Here is an 18,417-nt window from a genome sequence, read left to right on the forward strand (position 1 = left end):
TTGGTTCGTCCAAAGTATAACCAGATATTTGCAAATGTCTTATTTTGATTTAACACAAAATAAAATCAGCCTTCTTTCATTAAGGACTACAGAAATCAGTGAACAATTACTGTTGATATGCTGAAATCAGAGCATTTGGGCAATTTTAAATTTAAAAAGTTGTCCATTAATTTGATAATCAATTACTTGTCGATTCATCGATTCATTTTGACAGCTCTAAGTAAGAACGATGCAAGATATAGTCTGCCCTCGACATGATTCATGGTATAGAAAATGGATGGATTCATATGAATTTTTATATCAATTTTAAAAATACATTAATACGGTTATGTTTATGCGATTAGACTTTTTTTTTTCACAATGAATACATAATAAATTCATTTTTATAGAATATTTAAAAAAAAGTACATTTAGTAGTCAAGACACAAACAAATACCAAAGGACCAAAAAATAATAATAAGAAGAAGAATATAAAAAAAAAGTACATTTAGTAGTCAAGACACAAACGAATACCAAAGGACCAAAAAAAAAAAAAAAATAATAATAATACAACGCTGCTATTTTAAAACCACCCCACAACACATTGATCCCACTGCACTCCCAACCCTCAGAGCTCCAAATGTGTACAAACATGATATCCTTTAAGAAGTGGCTGATTGCCAGATTCAAATCAGTGCATTGAGTAAAACTTAAAACCATTCTTGGAAGAAAGCATTTTTTTTTTCTTCTTTGATGATCAAAGCACTATTTATTTTTGTTTGGATTTCTTTTCTTGCATTTGCAACGTCCCCAACATATTTTCATCAACAACAGCAAGAAACATGCCAACATGTAATTGTGAATTCTGCTAGGTCACTTTTGCACGGAGCGTCTACATACTGAATAAACATTGTGAATTATGAATGACATGTTTTGTTTTATGTTCAGATGCAGTTGCACAATAATCAACTATTCATTTGGACATCATACTATCAAATGAGAATTATTTTTCATGCTGTCTTGTTGATGGTTACCTCGTCAATAATGACATGTACAGTATGTCTTACAAAATAAATGTCAAATATTCTAGCGCCAGAAATGATCACATGACCTGACGTCTTACTTCCTGTGCGATAATTGGATGCTAATTGGGTTTTGTTTGTGTTGCTGGTGCTTAATTAAAGAGCCTCTCTGACTGCTGCCTGACATGTTTGTTTGTACCGAGGGGTTTCACGTGATTCCGTCTGCATGGCCGACATCTTTACCATCAATATTGCATGTACAGCACAATCATGAAAACAAGTTGCTGAGTTGTGCTCAACAGTGAGTTGCGACCGAGCAATTTGATTGGACAAGTCATTTCATGAGTGGTGAGATACTGTACATTGGAACAGCAGTGTGACTTTTAACTTTATAGATCATTCCGCCTCACAAAAAAAAAAAAAAAAACAAAGTTGGATGAACTCATCATTTCCTAACTAAATATCAATAATTTATTTTAAATTTTTTCCAACTTAAATGACTCTTTTAGGCCAAATATAAAATTATTTTTTAAAATACAACTGTTCTTAACCATTAATTAGGGCTACTTCAATGGCCAGTGGTTAGCTAGTTGCTAATTACTGTGGTTTGCATCACAACTGTGTACACGTTTCCAGAAAGAACCTTTTATTGAATGTGTGACTGATCATCATAATAGTACAAAGGCACAGAGAGACAGTCGGAGATGTTTGCAAAAAAAAAAAAGAAGTATGTAATAAAACAAACCTTTGTTCTTTTTTAGGTCAATGTTGACACAGATGCTTTGGCTAGTTAGCATGTGGCTAACAGTGCAGCTAACCTTCACGGTTTGTGGATCTGTTTGTGTTAGCAGAGTCAAATAACTGATTAAATAAACACATCATAATTTGTTATGATGACGGAGATGTCACCTCAAACCTCCAGGTGTGCTCATGTGATTAAATGACACATTGACACATGAGGTGTACTTCCTGCTTTAGTGTCCAAGAATCATGGGAAATGTAGTCAGACCCAACGCTGAGCGTTTCTGGCATCACATTTGTTTGAGTATAAAGACATAAAGAACATACTTTTGTGTTTGTTGATTTTCTGTTTTATAAACCAGGGTTTGCAAATTAAAAAAAGTAAGTAATAACCTTTTTGGGGGGGGGGGGCAATGTTGATGCTTTGGCGAGTTAGCTAGTTAGCATGTGGCTAACTGTGCAGCTAAGCTTCACTGTTTGTAGATCTATTTGTAAAGTTAGTTAGTTGAAAGTTAGGATTAACTCTCCTCTGCATTAGTCTTCTATCAATGTGTATAGGAGTTCATATTAAACATGCTATAGTAGTTCACTCCGCGTATGCAGCTGCCGGACACCCAAATAGTGTATTGTTGAAAAAAAAGAAAAAAAAAAAGATCCATTGTCAACATGTGAAGATTAATGTCTCCTGCTGACTCTGCTTTAATCACGCTCCAAAGTCCGGAACGAGCGGCTAACTGTGCCGACAAAGGAAATATATTGCGGTTAAGTGCATAAGCATAAGGCCTGCAAATTCTTCATTATAATGAATCACTTTCCCCTCAGCTGCCAAAAGAGGAGCGACGGCAGTTCTGCAATTAAAGACGGAGGCCCGCTAAGTCATTTGCTCTTTGCTGTGGGATGGTTGGCGTGGGTCCTTGACTAAATGCTGACTGGACATTATACTTCATGGCCCCCTTGGAAGCATAAAATCTGTCTTTTTTTTTATGTCAGAATTCTTTATCTGAATTGTTTAAAACCCTTTTTCTGATTTTCTGGCTTCGAAGGTGAGCTACTGTCCTGGTGGGCGTTTATCATGAGCTGGTTGGGGGTGTGCATCCTTCTAATAAAATATGATAGCAATCGTGTATATAATGTCAGGTTCAGTCTACCTAGTACATTTAATAAACAATAGACAAGGAAGGAAGACAAGAGACTTAGATTATTTTTCTTGCGAGGAGAACGGACAGAGATGCGCACCGATTACAATCTCCTACCCATTCTGAGCACACTCAGTCCACTCTCTTTCTAATAGGATTTTCCCAGTTTACACAGATGTTGCTGCTCTAAGGGGGAGGGCAAACACACAACAGCAATCTTTAAGGATATGAGTCATTATGCAGATAATAATAAAGACGTGTCTTTCTTCGACGCTGAGGGTTTCAACAGTCAAAGTTCAACAGTTCATCTGCAAAGTGTTTCAGCCTCTGTCTTGTGATAAGGCACAGTTCCTGCCCTGCATCCACAAGAGCATAAGTCATGCTTTGCAATACTATAAGAGTAAATCTGGAATAACTTTATTTTAACAATACTATATAAAAACTAAGGGTGTCAGGTGATTAATCTTTTAAAATCATAATTAATTGCATGACTTCAATAGTTAACTCAAGATTAATCGCAAATTTTATCTGTTCTAAATGTACAATATTTTTTAATATTAAATACGTTTTCATGCTCTTGTGAACATAAAAGTGAAAAAAAGTTAAACTAATAGACATATGGCTGCATCTTTTAGTCATTTATAAGGTAATTTCCTAATAATTAATAACATCGAGTTTAAATTAGAAAGATGTCCTGTGTTGTTAAAAAAAAAAGTGTGATTGTTTTATGTTGAGGTATTTTTTCTGCCACTAGATGGCATAATTGCATTTGTAGGACGTTAGTGACAGCTCAGTGCATTTTTCTTTTCATATTAAGAGCTAATCTTTAACATGAATTAAGTTGTAAAATTCTGCACATTTTTAAAATTATAACATACAACTTGACCCCAGTCCACACAATATGCACTATTATTACATTTATTCCTGCAAAATTTTTACGTGGATTTTTCTGCTTCGTTGCAACTGGAATTTCCCAGTACAGGCTTTACAAGTAAGGGGTGGTCATTAATCGCGCGTTAAATAAATGAGTGGTGTTAAAGGACCTTTAAATTAACTCAAAATTAACACACTAATTTTGACACCACTAATAAAAAATATGGAATTGCTTTGCGTAGCTTTACCTACAATGGTGTACGTTTTTGGTTTAGCGTGTTAAATAAATTAAAGGTAAAGTGGCACTTGCATTCATTTCATTAAATTTTTCTCTTTGCGGCCCTTGGAAGAAACACTTTGTACACTCGTGCTTTAAGTCATTGGGGCTTTCACTGTACACAGTTGAAAGACGTTCTCTCATTGGGAACGCTCCATGGTTCGCAAATGAAAATGTGCGTCACGCTTAGGACGTCGTCAGGCTGGTTAGCTGATTAAAAACGAGGGCTGCTAATTTCTTTGGCGGTGCACTGGGAGACTGACAGTTTAACATTCATGAGGTTGCATAATTGGGAGCTGATTAAAGCAGTTTGGGGATTTTTGAGAAGAGATCAAGAAGACGCGTCGTTCTCACTCATAAACGGACTCATCAAGCCAATCAGCAGCACTGTCACTAACACAAACTTAGGGCCATTGTTACACTTGTTTTTGTGTTTTGCGACGTTTTAAATTTTAAAAATCATTTCATTATAATAACCATATTTTATTCATTTTTTTAGCTTTTTTATTTTATTTTATTTTTTACATCAATCGTGGACACTTAAACACAATGAAACTATTTGTATGTTTGTCAGTGTTTTGAATTATTTACTCATTAAAGTCATTATACATTTTGATACACACACACACACACACACACGCACACACACACGCAATATAAAGCTAGAAAATTTCAAAAAACTCTGTGTTGTAAGTGAAATATAGAATTTTGCCATTTTACTACTATTATTGTATCCTATGAAAAAAAAATGCTTTCTACCCACAAGCATAGATGCAATTCCAAACTTTATTTTATTTTTTTAACAATATTTGAATTGTATATTTAGACCCATGTCCTGATTCAGGCACGGCCATTCCGTATACGTACAACACACATGCATGCAGTGCTGTGTGTGAAATGATAGATTTGTTGCTGGTGCTAAAGCTGTCGTTTGTGCTTTGTTTTTATGAAATACTTTCTCTGCCAACATGTAGTTTTATTGCCATGTATTGTGTTTGGACAGCCTGTACGTGTGAGTGGGCCTGCAGGCACACACACCGCGGTGGAAGACACCGGCGTGTCAACAAGCACATTTTCGCGTGTGAAAATATGACGAGCGACACGCAGCAGCTGTTCTTTAAACCGACGTCGCCTCCTACGGCCGCCACGCCTTGTGACACTCTGTTGTTTGATACACGAGAGAGCGAGAGCGAGCGCGAGCGCAAGTCAAACCGTTGCAAATGTGCCAGTTTAGCACGTTGTCACCCGTGAAGGAACATACAAACTTGCACTGTGCTCTCATGTACAATCAGTTGACAAAACATGAGGTTCCCCTTGCTAGTTTGTTTTGCACGTTTGTGACTTTTCAGAGTGTACAGGCAGGTTCGAATTTCCTGCTGGCACCACTGAGGTCCACTAGAAGAGAATGCAGTGTCATTACTAAAAGAGTCAAGAAGAAGAGAAAGAGAAGATCCCCAACTATTACTCCGGTAATAGTGGCAGTCAAATCAATTCACTTCACAACAAGCAGCAGTTTGGCATATATCATTAGTAAATATTAGGGGTGTCAGGCAATTAAATTTTTTGAAATCTTTTTTTTTGTGTGGTTTTTTTGTTTTCTTTCTCTCTCTCTCTCTCTCTCTCTCTCTCTCTCTCTTTTTTTTTTTTTTTTTAAAGAGCTCAGTATCGTTCATTCGGTAATGTCATCATCATTGCTCTTTTTTTTGTTTTTTGTTTTGTATGTGTATGTACGTGCGTGTGTGTATTCGTTAGTTCACCAAAAACCTATTAAAAAAAATCCCATACCGTTCACTCACCTAAACCGAACACCGCCGTCAGGAGACCCGAGGAAGGACCAAAGAAAACAAAGGAAGGTGAAATCCAGCACCGACCAGACACCACCCACCGGGCCACCAACCAGAGTTCTTCACCAACCCCAGAAACATCTAAATTCCAACAAATCCAAAAAATCAGGGAGACCAAAGGAGAGACTGAGGAAAGGAAGGCAGGACAGACGAAGCAGAGTGAGATCCACAGACACCAGCCTCCACCGAATCAATGTCCCGAGGAAGAAGCAGATTGCGTCTGAGTTTCGATAGATGCTGGTGTGGTGGATCTGGCATGCATGAAAATCTCCACCAAAGAGGGGAGCCGTCGACCCCTGCCAGGACAGAGCAAGCGCAACACCTCAGGGCCCCCCAGGCCGCGGCAGCGCCAAAGGACGACCCCCGTCAAATTTTTTACAATCTTAATAAATCACATAACTTCAATAGTTAACTTATGATTAATCACAATTTTTACATCAGTTCTAAATGTACAATAAAATGTACATGACTCTGGTTAACATAAAAGGGGGGGAAATGTTATAATAGAAATATGGCTGCATCTTTTAGTCATTGATACAGTAATTTCATAATAATTAATAAAATTGAGTTAAAATAAAAAAATATGTACTGTACTGTAAAAAAAAACGATTTGTGTTGAGGTGATTTTTCTGCCATCAGATGGCATAATTGCATTTGTAAGACATTGGTGATAGCTCAGTGCATGCATCTAATCTTTAACATGAAGTAACTTGTGAAATGCTGCACATTTTCAAAATTGGAAAATGCAACTTGACCCCAGTCTCCACGAATATATGCATTATTATTAAATTTATTACAGCTAAATTTTGACGTGGACGATTTGCTGCGTTGCGACTGGAATTTCCCCAGTACAGGCTTTCCAAGTAAGGGGCAGGCGCGTTAAAAAATTTGTGCCGTTAAAAGAACTTTAAATTAAGTCAAAATGAATGCACTATTTAACACCCTTCGTAAATATAATTTTTTTCAACATTATTGACACTACCAGTTAAAGTTAACTGAAAATAAACTCTAAACAACAAGAATTTGGTTTATACAGCAGCTTAACTGAGTCAGTTGTAAAACTCTTCTTTGTGTGCATTTGTCTGTATTGTACAGACCCCTGGTTGTTCATTGAATTGAAGCAAAAAAACATAAAACAACAACTTTACATTATATTTAATGTATGCTTTTTTCCCCCCGTAAAATATTATAGTTTCTCTAGTTAGTTTGTGTTTTTTTGTGTTTTTTTGACACTAATGAACGGATGAATGGCATTTGAATTTATTTTAATGGGGAAAGATGTTTTGAGATACAAACATGGTCATATAAAAAAATTATACTTGTGTCTCAAGGCATGTCTGTATATGTTTTTACTGTTGCTGCACCGTGTGTGGCAAAGTATCAGTTGTTTGTAGGTTTTTAATTGCCATAATATGAATGTTAATTACTGTTAGCCTGACTATGGTGTTTTACATTACATGTTAGCATTATGCTAGCAGATTATTTACAAATCAAATCAAAAACATGGTTTGGTTGAACATGCCGGTGTTTAACTGTCTTTTGTTTTACGTGTGAGTTTTACAGTAAACGTCTTATGGGTGTGACGAGTAAAAACACAGCTTGAAGCAAGCATGCTTTGGATCTTGTTTAGAGAATTGTGCGAGTGAGTGTACCTGATGAAAACCCTGGCAAGCACAGCGAAAACATGCAAACTCCACACGGCAAGACCAAAGCTAAAAATCAAACCTCAGAACTGTGAGGCACCCCACTGTGCCTGGTGCCTGTAAAATAAATATGCAGCATTGTAAATATTGTAGGGAATGCAATATGATGAACATTTTTGAAATACTGTATAAACAATAATACAGTAAATGATATAAAATTCACACCATCCTAGATTTATCCAGCATTTTCTGTATATAGTTTTTGCTTTCAATCAAAATATTATGTGACTTATTCCATGTTTTTACGTTTGGCATTTAGACGACACCGATAATTGGCCTGGATGATTGTGTATGATGTGTAGTGCCTGGTATATAGGCAGGATTTGAACCACCTTACAATTGTGCCAGTGCATGAGAATTGCATGGTCAACTGTGTCAAAAGCGACACTGAGGTCAAACAATACGATTTTGGATATCTTTTTAGGGGTCTTGTGTTTGTGTATACGTCATTCGCAACTTTGATGAGTACTGTTTCTTTTTAGCTGAAATGTGGCCCTTGAGGACAAAAGTTGAGATGAACTCTCATAACATGGCAAGACGACTGCTTGAACTCAAACTTCTTTCGGGATATTTTTCCAACAACTTTGTGATGAACTCATTCACTGCCATTGATGGCCATAGACGTCAAAAATTCATTTCAACTATTGGTTTAAAAAAAATCCACTTTTGCTAACAAGAGTATGAAAACCTAGAAAAAAAAATATTGTAAATTTAGAACAGATATAACATTTGTGATTAATTGTTAGTTAACTAGTGAAGTCATGTGATTAATTACAAAAAATATATAAAATTATCGCCTGACGGGCCTAATTTAAAAAATATATATTAAAAATAAGGGCCGTTTAATGGTAATTAATTACATCATAATTTTATATCTGTTATAAATGTACAATAAAAAAATTCTAGGTTTTCATAAAAAAAGAAAAGTTTAATAGAAATAGTTCATATTAATTTTTTACGCCGATAGTCGATGGCAGTGAATGAGTTCAATTTCCAGTTGTACCACTGTAGGGCTGTATGACAATGGAGGTGGTTGCTGGGTTAACTCTGACAGTTTCAGCGAGTCAGATAGCAAATTCGGGCCTATAGGCAGCTGCCTCCGTAGTGCATGAAGGTTAATGATCACAGTGCGTATATTTAGTCAGAAAATAAACAGAAAAAGTCTGCCTCTCCCTTCACAATAGTTGAAAGTAAAACATTTTTGGGGGGAGGAAATGAGAGACGTCCAATTAGCTGCACAACATCGTGTACCGTACAGTTGGATGTGTTGTCGTGCTGTCACCGGCCGTTTGTGCGGCACCTCCCCGTGCAGGCCCTCGCAGGGTTTGAGGCTGTGGCTAATGAGGCTTAGCGCTTATGTAGGCCAGCTCAGACTGAGGCTCCATGGACGGGGAAAGGGAGAAAAAAAAAATGCTCACACATGATTAGTGTGGAAATCAAAGCTCACTCTGAACACACCCTCTTGCCTTGCTATGTGTGTTTACGGCATTGGTTTTATTGTTGTGTTTGTATGTATAGACCTTTTTAGCGTGTTTAGAAACAATAGCTGCCAGGGTATTTTAAGGTGGCAGAGAAGTGACCGACGACCAGCAGGGTTGGGCAGTAGTGGCGTTGCAAGTGGCCAATGTCCTCCACAGTGCATAAAAAAATTGCGATTTTGTTTGAGTCACGAATCCCCACGGCTAACCCGTAACAAATTCATCTTCTCTGTCAGACGGAATCTTCGCATCTCTTGTTTGAAACACCAAACGATCGGGTATTGTTGCTGTTGTTGCAGTGAAGCTTAATTTAATGAAATTGTAGCTCAGGTCCTTACAATTTTCCAGTAACTTTTCTAAAACCTGTAGGGAGATGAGTCAATACATTTAAAATAAAGCCCAAAAGCTCATGTATGGTGTGAAGTGATAAAGACAAAAACAAAGGACATTTCACTATTCATCGACATAATGATAATCAGGGGTGCACGTAATACACATTTTGGCACGTTTCTCAAAAGAGCACCAGAGGTTGTTGTTTGGTGGTCATTTTTCCCCACCGACCTCATAGATGAACTTAGACGTACGGCCCATCTCGGCAAGGTTTATTGTTAATATGTGTCAATATTAGGGGTGAATTTTTAATTGTAATTAATCGCATGACTTCAATAGTTAACTCAAGATTAATCGCAAATTTTATCGGTTTTAAATGTACAATATTTTCCCCCCAGGTTTTCATACTCTTGTTAACATAAAAGCTGCATCTTTTAGTCATTGATACTGTAATTTCATAATTAATAACAATGACTTGAAATTAGAAAGATGTACTGTACTGTAAAAAACTAGTGTGATATTGATTTGTGTTGGTCATTTTTCTGCCACTAGATGGTATAATTGCATTTGTAAGACATTGGTGACAGCTCAGCACATTTTTCTTTTCATGTTAAGAGCTATCTAATTTTTAACAAGAAGTAACTTGTGAAATTCTGCACATTTTTACAATTGTAAAATACAATTTGACTCCAGTCTCCACAAATATATGCATTATTATTACATTTATTACTGCTAAACTTTGTCGTGGACGTGTCTGCTGCGTTGCAACTGGAATTTCCCAAATACAGGCTTTCCAAGTAAGGGGCGGTCATTAATCACACAACTTTAAATTAACAAAAAATTAACACACTCAATTTGACACCCCTAGTAAAGAGTGTGCGCACACGCTGACATTGTGTGTACATTTTTTTGTGACAACCACCCACCGCCCGAATCTCTGATTGCAATCTTGAGTCTCAGGCATCGGTTCGATGATCAATGAGCAGTCTTGTTGCTGGTGTGCCCTTCAGCCATGAGTCCTCTGAGGATGCCGGCGACACAAACCAGCGGGGCCTTTATAGAATCATCGGCGTGTGATGATGAATTGTCATTATCTGCTCAGTATGCACACTGACCAGCTCATGTCATATTCTCGCCGCGAGTCATTAGTCACACATTTATTTTGATCTGCTGTCAATTCTCTCTCTGTGTGAGTTGACTTCCTCTGACCTCAGTCATCTGGACTTAAAGAGTTCTTCTCTTGATCACCACTAAAACCCACACGATGTGTTAGCTTTACAGCAACGATGTCATTAGCACTCAAAGCTGGAAATAGAGCAGAGTGAACATTAATGGTTGCAAGCCGGAGACGAGATTCAAACCCTGACTCTCGGAACTGTCGTGTAGGAATTAAAAGAATGAGAACTCAACATTAAGACGGAAGGCTCCATTTGCACGTGCAATAGGGCAGAAAAACTGACGCATCTTGGTTGTCATGCAGGTGCAAGCCTCCTTTAGCGTGGTTGGCAATTTGGCAGACCGCGCCGCTCCGTGCTGAGCGCGCCGGCGGACTGAAGGTGTTTTCTTCTACACGCCCCGGGCATATCTGAAATTCGGTGGCTGAGAGTAGACTCAACTATACCAGGGTTCACCAATTGCCGTCCCCGAGGTCCGGAGTCCTGCAGGTTTGAGAGGTTTTCGCCTACCAACACACCTGATACTAAAGATCAGGATCGTTATCAGGCATGCAAGGACCTCGAGCACCGGAATTGGTGAACCCAACTATAGACAAACTGAAAGCAGGTCTAAGTTCTGGTGCAGGTGGTGTAATGCGATTTGGGTGGATTTGTATGCAAATGGTTTCTGAGCTCTGCGGACATATGTGGTGGATGTCATTGTATTTCATTCATAAGTATAACAGTGTTTATCTAACCCAGGGGTGGCCAAGTTCAGTCCTCGAGAGCCACTATCCAGCCTGTTTTCCATGTCTCCCTCATTCAGCGCAGCTGAATCTAATGATCAGCTCATCAGCAAGCTTTGCAGAAGCCTGAAAATGATCCTGATCATGAATTAGATTTGTTTGTAGAGAGAAACATGGAAAACAGGCTGGATAGTGGCTCTCAAGGACCGAACTTGGCCACCCCTGATCTAACCCTTTGAATCATTGTAGAAATCAATACATTGAATACATTGTTATTATTATTATTACCTTAAATATATATTTCAAATCGGCCTCCCGGGTCACCGCACAGCTATGGGTGGTTGTTGGCCTCCATTGGCCAGGAAGCAAGTTGGCTGTGTTCACTCCCACAACGGCACAAGTACCGTTTTCCGCTACAAAAAGGTGCAAGATTGCACCTGGAGGTGCCTTCCGAAACTCCAATTGCACCCAAAAAAAAAAATCTGTTTACCTCGATCATTTGTCTCCATTTTAAAGTAATTCAATTCCTAACTCAATTACTAGCAAGTAATTGGTAACAATGAGAAATTACTATTATAAAGCAACGTTCCCAACACTTCTGGCAGCTCCATCATAATGATCCTCCTACTAATTAATACTCAACTATCACTCTTCTGGATGTGTCTAAACCAGTTGTCTGTTTTCTCTAACTTTAGTCTCCAAAACATTTAAACTTTGCTATCCCTTTAATGATCTCATTTCTAATCTTATCCAAGCTTGTCACTTTCAGAGAAAACCTCAACATCTTCATTTCCGCCACGTCCAGCACTGCCTCCTGGTGTCTCTATTTTTAATTTATTTTTTCCTTTTTATGATATCAATTATTATACAAATCCCAAAGCACACACAAATGTGTTTTGTCTACCAGATTAGTGGTGTCTTGCACAATATCCACTCTTAGGTTCAATTTAATTACTTGGCTGTCATAGTAACAAGAAAACTAGAAAGAGGCTTAGTGGGGGGGGGGTGGGGCGGGTGGGGGTTCTTGTTAAAGGAAAAAAGGTAATTCATTCGTTGGCAGCTGGGAAACAAAATCAAACAATGGTCCTGCTATCGTAGTTTTGTTTTATTTTTTTTATTTTTTTTACACCTGTTTTTGAAAGTGAAATGCATCAACCTGTATGTACTTCCGCAATCATAATAGTGTCAGACGGGTACAGGCTGTCTTGAGGAAAACAATTTGTGCTTTACAAGCTGCCAAAATGCGCTCCATTTGCTGCACGGACAGCACTCGCGTTGTCGACTGGGCATTGATGTTCTCCTTTAAGACGCTTGTGAAATGTTCACAAACTTCCAACTGTGACTTTGCTGAAAGAGCGATAAATGCTGAATAACTTTTATTTGCCCACGATGTCCTTTTTCCTATTTTTGTGTGTTTGCTTTTCCATATTCCCCACAAGGAAGCTGAGGCAGCATCCTGAAAAGACGACAGATATGTTTGACTTGTGCACTTAAAATGCTTGCGTCGTCTCAACACTGAGCCGTCGAGATGAGTAGAATGTTGCATGTGCACTATTTTTCTAGCGGTGCGGGGGGGGGTGGGGTTCTTGATCATCTTGCCTCAATATTTTTGACACACACAAAAAAACAAAATCCATTCAATTTCCTAATCCTTGGGAATAAAAAGTTACAGTGTGAAAACATCTCCCTCGTGCGTTTTGGAGAGTTAATGAGATCGCACTGTTGTTTGCCGGCGCAAAACAAACACTTCAAATCAGACGTCAATACTTCGCTTGAGGTTTGTGTGTGAGTGTGCGCAGATTTGCAGGTAATGATGCCTTGCGGATGCTCTCCAATCCGTCCCAAATCCCCCAACCAAGCATTAGTCTGACCCGACTCCATTCTTCCACGCCTCTGGTTTCCCCTCCAGCCGGAGAAATGAAAGCTCAAAGAGCCCGAGAAGAGAGTCGGTCCAATTACGCGGTGGTGGAGTGTGCTCTTGGATCAGCCTGCAGGTAATAAATCGTCAACTGAAGATGTCAGCAGTCTTCACTCGTCGGTTCGTGCTCTTAACTGAACTTGGAGGACTCGGAAGCAAAAAGTCAAACTTGGTTTATTAATACAAAGCGATGACCGTCTCACCTCCGTTTCTGATGGTAGAAATGACAAACTCTGCCCTTGGTTTATGAAAACAAAAATAATGGCAACCAACTCCGTTCGTGATGGTTCTTGACAACAAAGTCAAACTTTGCACTTAGTTTCTGAAAACAAAATACCAGTCAGCTGCATTCTTAAAGGTCAAAAAGTAAAACTAGGTTTATTAAAACAAAAATAATCTGTCAGTTCCATTCTTGACGGTCAAACCTGGCAAATTATTTGGTTTATTAAAACACAATTATGATGTCAGCTCCTTCCTATTTTACTATCAAAAAATCCATGTCAGCACTTGGTATTTTAATTTAATCAAAAATAACTACGGTCAGCTTCATTCATGGTGGTTAAAAATTTAATTTCTGGCTGAAAAGTCAAGCTTGGCAGTTAAATAAACTAATAAACAAGTGTGGTCATCTCAATTCATAACATTCAAAAAGTCTAGCTTAGTTTATTCAAACTAAATAACAGCAATCGGTTCCATTATTGATGGTCAAATTATAAACATGTTTCTTCTACTACAATGGTCCCCTGTATACAAGCTTGGCACCATTTTATTTATATAATCATTTTTTTCTTTGTTTTAAATTTTTGGGCAGAACAAACCCCCATTTTCATGGAAAAAATATATATTTTAGGTTTATTAGCATGTATTGTTGAATTTTCTGTTTTTTTTTCTTCTAAATGCCATCCCCTCTTCATAATGCATTTCAATTATACGTCAATTTTCCTATTCTCGGTCCAGCCCGGTCCCTATTCTCCACGCAAATAACACGGTTCCGCTGTATAGCTTTAAGTTGTAGTATCACCATTCACCACTAAATGGCAGACATGGCTAAGTTGCACTTGCACTGGGGCTTATACTGTCATATACTACAACGTGGGTAGCCCTATATTTTATTTATTTATTTTTTGTCCTGCATGATATACAATTTTAGTGAGTGGATTTCTTGTGGAAAAAAACAAATGCACAAAATGAGTTGTTGCACTTAATTTTGGTTTGCTGTTGAGCAGTTTTATGCTTTCCTTGAATGTGGTTATTTTGTTATTTTTGCTGTTGAATAGTGGACCTTTTATACATTCATTGAAAACTGTATTAGGAAAAATGAAATTTACTGTATTAAGGGCATGTATGGTTAGGAAGTGCATGGCCATATGTGGCCCCCCGTAGCACTGATAGAAATTTGGGGCCCCCTCTATCATTTAAGTTGCCCCCATCCCTGCCTTAAATGGATCCACAAAGTGTAAGAAGTCACACACCCTCCGATTCACTCCTGCGAATGCAGCCTATGCCTGCGATTTTGTGCCTGAAAAAAGCCTTTAGCCTGGTGTGCGGCTGCAGTCGATTGAGCCGAACCACTTCATACTGGCTGAGTTTTGATTCGGAAAGCCTCGCAAGACTCGGCTAGTCAACAGTGGCAAATGTGATCAATAAGCTGCGCCACTCCCGCTGTGTAATCAACCTGACATTGCAGGTGGAAGTCTCTCCGCCGGCGGAGCCCCGGGGCGAGAGAGAACCCGACTCAGGAACTTGTGACTCTCTCTCAGCAAATTTGGCTTCATGCAGTCCGCAGCAGGACGCCAACTCTCTCCACCACCCGCTGCACTGCTCCCAATAAACAAGCATTTGTAGCCAGCACCAGCACCTTGGCAGCCTGAGGGAGGGAGGAAGAGTCACTACGGCTTTGCAGGATGTGCACGAATGCTGATGGCTGTTTATAGCAGGACCATTCACTTGGTTGTTTCCATTAAGGCCCCATTGCCAAACCAATCATCTTCCAGTAACCACAGATGCGCTCGCGTCGATTCACAGCCATTTACTTTTATATTGGTCAAGTCTATACTCTAAATGATTACACACATGATCAAGCAAAACACACAATCGTGTTTACAATCGATGGACAAAATATATTTCCCAAATGTGGGTGGTGGGTAAGCTTTAACATTAAATCAATCATGGGTCGCCATGACTGGACAGGATGTGACTGGACAGGATGTGACTGGACAGGATGTGACTGTACTGTTCGTAATGACTGGACAGGACGTGAGAAGACTGGTCGCCATGACTGGACAGAACGTGAGTAGAGTGATCGTCTTGACTAGGACAAGATGTGAGTAGGCGGATCGCCTTGACTGGACAGGATGTGACTGGACAGGATGTGACTGGACAGGATGTGACTGGACTGTTCGTAATGACTGGACAGGACGTGAGAAGACTGGTCGCCATGACTGGACAGAACGTGAGTAGAGTGATCGTCTTGACTAGGACAAGATGTGAGTAGGCGGATCGCCTTGACTGGACAGAATGTGACTGGACTGGTCGCCATTACTAGACAGGACGTGAGTAGCCTGGTCGCCGTAACTGGAAGGAAGCGTGACGTGACATGACCTGATTTGCCTTGACTTGACTTGCTGTGGAGTGACTTGACTTGGTTGGGGTTGTGGCTTCTTGGCTGTGACTTGGTTAGCTGTGACGATGATGACTTGGTTAGCTGTGATGATGATGACTTGGTTAGCTGTGGCGATGACTTGGCTGTGACAAAGGCTATTTTGCAGTGACAATGGCTACATGGCTGTGACAAAGATGACTTGGCTGTGACAAAGACTTGACGCACAAACTTCCACACATAACATAGGCAATACACCCACATTGACTGGACATGCACAACAGACTAAATACACCAACACTAATGAAACACACCTGGGGAAGGGAAGACGCACACACAGGTGGACGTGGTTAGACATTACACAAGACAAAGAACACCCTTAAACAAAAACCCAACCCCCACAGAACCGAAACATGACACCTAAGCTATAGCCATTTTGCTTCCGTTGCTAATCATCAATTATTTTTGTACGATTGGTTCAGTGAAAATATACGTTTCTTGTCAGTGATGCGTTTAAAACATGAAGTTCATTTTCCAAGGTTGTCACCACTAAATAACGGCAAGCTCCATGGGTGGCAGTCGAAAAGTCACCGTTGGCCTTTTGTTTATTTCTCATTTGTGTCTCACAGTTCCTTACTTGACAGTTGAAAAGTCAAACTCTGCTCTCGGTTTATTAAAATAAAGTCATGACAGTCAACTTCATTCTTGAAGGTCAAAATGTTGAACTTGGCATTTTAAAACAAAAATAACAAGTCAGGGCCATTCTAGATGGTAAAAAAAAAAATCTAATTCTGCAGTCGATTATTTTAAACAGATTTGACGTTCAGCTCTATTCTTGGTCAAAAAGTCAATTTTGGCACTTACTTTATTTTGAAAAAGTAAACCTCGGGCCCCATTTTTAATGGCTAAGAAGTCAAATGCTGCACTTGGTTTAGTAAAACAAAATGATGACGGTTAAGGTCCATTCCTGGCGGTTAAAAAAGTCCAACTCTGCACTTGGTTTATCAAAATAGTCATAATTGCCCAAGCCATTTTTGAGCTTTTTTTATTTTTATTTTTTATTTTTTTTACCTCAATAGTTCTTCAATGTTTACAGATTACTATGACATGGATCAATGAGAATCTACACAGACAAAAAGTATTAAATACAGTACATATTTTTATCAAACATGTTGATATTTATTGACAGTAAGTTCAGTTTGGTATTTGTTTAAATAAGAAAATGGACATCAGCTCCATTCTTGACCGCCATAAAGTGAAGCTTGGCGCTAAATTGAATTAAATAAAATGATAGTTTCTGGTCTCGGGGTATTGATACTGAATTATGAGCAATAGTGTTATATTATGATATTGATATTTTGTCTCAAGCCGAGTCTTGTTATTATGGCTCCAATAAGAGGACCGCATAAATACAAGATCCATTTATGCAGCCGCGAACATAACATTGAGTGAACGTCAATTATGTATTAAGTAGACTGGATTGCGTGGCATCGATTTATCAACATGTCCTTTTTGCTTCATAACTTTTCAGTCCTGCTGTGTCAAGACGCCTAACACGTGCCCAATGAATGAATGTGTCAGACATTTGCTGATTTTAACGGCACATTTTATTTATTTATTTATTTTATCCGCACATCCTGAAAAAGGTCATGCCTGATTGACTGCCCGAGCCGTTCTTGGCGTCCTGTGTCGCGACTTATCGTCATTGATGTTTCGGCTCTGATGACAAAGCGAGCAAATAGAGAAAATCAACGTCCTGTTGGGACCGCCCGCTGTGTCAGCTGACACATGCTTGACTGATTGTGGCCTTAAAAGGCGTAAACATTTCCCAGCATCGGAATCAGAGTGCATGCACACGTTAATTGAAGTCCATGGCTGCTGCTGTATTGTACCGCCATTATGCGCCACTTTACTTGAAGTGAGGCTAATTAATGGCCATTGATGCTGTCGAGATCTGATAATGTTTTATTATGGCATCTGAAGCATGGCATGATATGATACGTCAAACCATTACTGTCAAATTTGTCGTTTTACCTTCAAATAACAGCTTATCATGATAATGGTTTGTGTGGCATGTTAAAAAAAACTTAAGTAAACAAAATTGGAGACTAAAAGTATTTTTCAATTCACTATAACCAACAATGTGAAGCACTAGTAGTTGATCTTTTTACTTCCTTATGATTTTTTTCCCATCTAAGGAATTGGGAGCACTGTTTGGCGACCCATTAGGCTTCTCTATGCCCGCTCTTCTGTTGGTTATTAATTTTTTTTTTAATGTCTTTTGGATGATTTGTAACTCTTAAATGAATTTCATTGCTCTGTACGTGTGCATGTGCAATGACAATACATTTGATTAAATTTTCTTTCATTTTTGTGTTTGCATAGAGATGAGGGCAGGAGGCATGGAATAGCGCAAACCAGTGGTGGGCGGTACTTTTCAGAAGTAAGTCTTCACTGAGCAACACATCATTTACATTCTATGTTCATTTATTGAATTGTCTGTGAATGTATGTTTTTGAAATGTACAGTATTATAAGGTGCTATTTTGTGTCAAAATGAGTGTGTTAATTGTGTTCATTTAAAGTTCCTTTAACGCCAGACAGCAGACACGTCCACG

At 38.8% G+C, this 18,417-nt stretch overlaps 1 protein-coding gene across 1 annotated transcript in view; it reads left to right on the forward strand.

Moving 5' to 3' along the window:
* lingo1a (leucine rich repeat and Ig domain containing 1a) overlaps window positions 1-18,417 on the forward strand; it is a 203,762-nt gene that overhangs the window by 21,580 nt on the left and 163,765 nt on the right. Inside the window, exon 3 of the mRNA XM_086074242.1 lies at window positions 18,186-18,243. The gene's annotated coding sequence lies outside the window, so the exon portion shown is untranslated. The remainder of the gene's footprint in view (window positions 1-18,185; window positions 18,244-18,417) is intronic.

The sequence above is a fragment of the Leptonotus elevatus genome, chromosome 4 (genome assembly GCF_054856555.1).
Source record: "Leptonotus elevatus isolate MCC_2025b chromosome 4, RoL_Lele_1.0, whole genome shotgun sequence".
Taxonomy (NCBI): Eukaryota; Metazoa; Chordata; class Actinopteri; order Syngnathiformes; family Syngnathidae; genus Leptonotus; species Leptonotus elevatus.